This window comes from Rattus norvegicus, chromosome 17 (genome assembly GCF_036323735.1).
Source record: "Rattus norvegicus strain BN/NHsdMcwi chromosome 17, GRCr8, whole genome shotgun sequence".
In the NCBI taxonomy this organism is placed as follows: Eukaryota; Metazoa; Chordata; class Mammalia; order Rodentia; family Muridae; genus Rattus; species Rattus norvegicus.
In genome coordinates, this window is record NC_086035.1 from 77435001 (window position 1) to 77438346 (window position 3346).

Genomic DNA, 3346 nt, shown 5'->3' on the forward strand with positions numbered 1-3346 from the left:
ATAAATGTTGTCCTTATAAGAACTGCCTTGGTCATGGTGTCTGTTCACAGCAGTATAAAACCCTAACCAAGACACTACCCCCTACCTCCCTTGGGACACCCAGGGATCAGAAATCCCACCCTATTCTCTTCTGCTCAGCTAGAGGATGAATCAGTTCTTTATTAACCCATCACAGGTGATGAAAAAAATTTTTTTACACATCACAGAGACAGAAGATGCTTTAAATATCATGGCAACACTAACTTTAGGACTACAACCAGATCTCTGGACATATCAATCAACATCTGAATACACAGTGCATAAAACCATCCCTCCACAATGCCCAGACTCAAAGTGTTCACTTGACATAAAGCACGAGGTGCCTTCCACCCATCGACTGCTCCTAGACCAGCAGGTCAGCGTGATCCACACTGGATTGAGAGTAGCAGAGAAAGAAGCACCTGTTGCCTCATGGAAAGTTCAGTTCTTGTGGAAAGTTCAGTTCTTGTAAGAAGCCTTTGCTTTGTGTCTATCTACCCTTTCTTTTCCTTAGTTGGCCAGGATAGCCCCCAGGAAAATGTACTCTCTGTTTCTGAGATGTGAAAGCAGGCAGTGGGGAGCTGGGTCCTTATGGGGGGTTATCCTGCGGGCTGTCACCTCTTCTATCTCTATCCATTTTCCCTGAATCTTCTGTAGGGACAGCAGAGGCAGGGGCCAGCTGGCAAAGAAAGAGAGGGCATTTTGTGGTGGTGGTGATGGTGCTGCTGCTGGTGGTGGTGATGATGGTTTTGTTGTTGTTGTTGTTGGTGGTGCTGGTGGTGGGGTGATGGTTTTGGTGGTGGTGGTGGTGGCGGTGGTGGTGGTGGTGATGATGGTTTTGTTGTTGGTGGTGGTGCTGGTGGTGGGGTGATGGTTTTGGTGGTGGTGGTGGTGGTGCTGGTGGTGGGGTGATGGTTTTGGTGGTGGTGGTGGTGGTGGTAGTGGTGGTGGTGGTGGTGGTGGTGGTGGTGGTGGTGGTGGTGGTGGTGATGGTGGTGGTGGTAGTTCCCCAAAAAGGAAGTCCCTCCTCAGGAGCGGCTGGCTGACTCCCAGCCCTGTTGCTTTGATCCCCTTTTGTCTAACCACATCCTTACCTACTGTCTGTGGCCTTCCATTTCTAGCTCTCAGACACCAAAAGTCAGACCCAGAGGTCACTTGTACTCAGGCACTTCTGGAATCTCTCCCTGGGAGTTGATTTGGGATCATGCAAAAGTTTTACTCTGTCTCCCCTGTCGTCTTGTGGGCTCTACAAATTAATCTTCAAGTGGAATTCTTTGCATTGGGGGACGCCAGTGGGTGGTTGATAATTGTTACCTCTTACTTTGAAGAAAAGAACTCATGGAGTTGGGTTAAGAATTCTGATTAAACCTAGGAAGCGCAAGGCCCTGGGTTCGGTCCCCAGCTCCGAAAAAAAGAACCAAAAAAAAAAAAAAAAAAAAAAAGAATTCTGATTAAACATTTTTGTAATACAACCAAGTAAGTGTTTATTCAATGCCACTGTGGTCTTGGCCTTACCTCTTCTGTTCATCAGACTGAGACAGGTCAACTGCCAGACAGCCTCGAACCTCCTCTGAATATCTCCTATGAACTTGACCCTGTGAAGGACAAGAAGGACTTCCAAAGCTTTAGTGCGGAAGCTGTGATATTTTGCAAGCTATCCACTACCATGCAATAGCTTGCCTGGTGAATGTCCCTTAAGCCCACCCCTTACACGAACAGGAAGAAAAAGTCTGTGGATCTTGTGCTAATCAATGTTCTTCTGCAAAATGGTCAGAGGTCCGTATGTTGCAGGCATGAAGGAACAATATTATCTACAGAGTTCATGCTTGAAAAAGTGTAAATTACAAAAAAATCAAAAAAAAATTCTTGAGACTGAGGTGAGAAGCTACAGAAATACTTTGCATCTATAGCATGAGGGTCTGGGTTTACTCTCTCAAAATGCACATTTAAAAAACTGGGCATGCAGGGTGGGGGATACCCAGGGGGCCCCAATCTGCTCAGAAGAGAAGGGGAGAGGGAATGGGAAAATGATTGTGGGAAAGGGTGACTGGGATGGAGGAGGCATTGAGTGGGATGTAAAGTGAATAAGTAAAAAATATAATAAAATAAAATAAAAGTAAAGGAATATGTGGAACGCGCACGCACACGCGCACACACACACAAACACACATACACACAAACACACACACACATATACTTCTTAATGTTCTAACTAAGCTTCTAAATTTGTGCTAGGCTGCTGTTAGAGCTGTTGTTAGCAGAATAGGGTTCCATGCACAGCCTGTAGACCGCACATTAGGCTTATAGAAGCCTGGTCCCCGATGGGCACTATTGAGAGGTGGCAGAAACTTTAAGATATTGGACCTAGTGCAATGCCTCAGAACTTTAGATTATTGCCCTTGAAGGGGGCTGGGAAATCCTGGCTTCCTCTCTCTTTATAGTGCTACTCATAGGGAGAGTTATTTAGCTCCACCATACAATTCCACCATGATGTGGTGTCTTGCTGAAAGTCCAAAGCTATAGACACAATTGGTCATGGACTAGAACATCAAGTCTGTGATCCAAGCCTCTTCTTGTTATAGTAACTGCATCCCAGCTAACAGTGAAATTGGGAGTCTGCTGCTAGGTGGAGTAACAAAAACATTAAACATAGTCTAGCTCTATGACACTGTCTACAAACATGTTAGTATTGTAACCACACAAAATACGGAACCTAGCACCACCTCTAACCAGTGTGGTGTACTGTAGAAACCTGAGCTCTCAAATCCACTGTCGACTAACTGTCGACCTTACCTTCAATCCTGGTCTCGCCGGTACACTCAGTTATGGGAAAGTTTCCTTAAGTAAGTGGATCGCCTGCACCTGGTTCTAATAAGATCCACAGGGATGGCCTTGGTTAATAATTTCTGGAAAACAAAGTAAGTAGGAACTAGGATTCACATGCTCAGACCTCAGGTTCCTCCAGGGCTGTGTGAAACCATGACCATATGTGGAGCACACTCTTCCCTTTAAACCATCCAGACAGGAAACAGAGCAACAGAGCCTAGGCCCTAAAATTCTGGGTGACGATTCTCCAATAAAAGGGGTATACATTGTCATTTAAAGAGTATTTTTTCTGTAAAACTGCCAAGTCACTTCCTCAAATTTTCTTCCTTTTTTCTAAAGATTGCTGACTTTGGGGTGAAGAAATCTTAAGTGATACTTGGTAACTCTTAGATCCCCAGGAGGGTGTCATGGGTTCTTTTGTAGTTTTTAATTGGAAGGGAAAGCAATTTCTTAAACGAGTCAAAACAAGTGGTGTTTTCTTAAATGAGTCAAAAATTGTCCA

General features: G+C 44.8%; 1 long non-coding RNA gene across 1 annotated transcript in view; it reads right to left on the reverse strand.

Annotated features, from left to right (window-relative positions):
* The window catches only part of LOC102551026 (uncharacterized), a 7251-nt gene extending 4174 nt beyond the window's left edge, over positions 1 to 3077 (reverse strand). The window contains exons 1-2 of the long non-coding RNA XR_361128.5: positions 2812 to 3077; positions 1534 to 1613 (exon numbers count right to left, since the gene is read on the reverse strand). This is a non-coding gene — a long non-coding RNA (uncharacterized LOC102551026). The remainder of the gene's footprint in view (positions 1 to 1533; positions 1614 to 2811) is intronic.
* Positions 3078 to 3346: the final 269 nt, after the last annotated feature.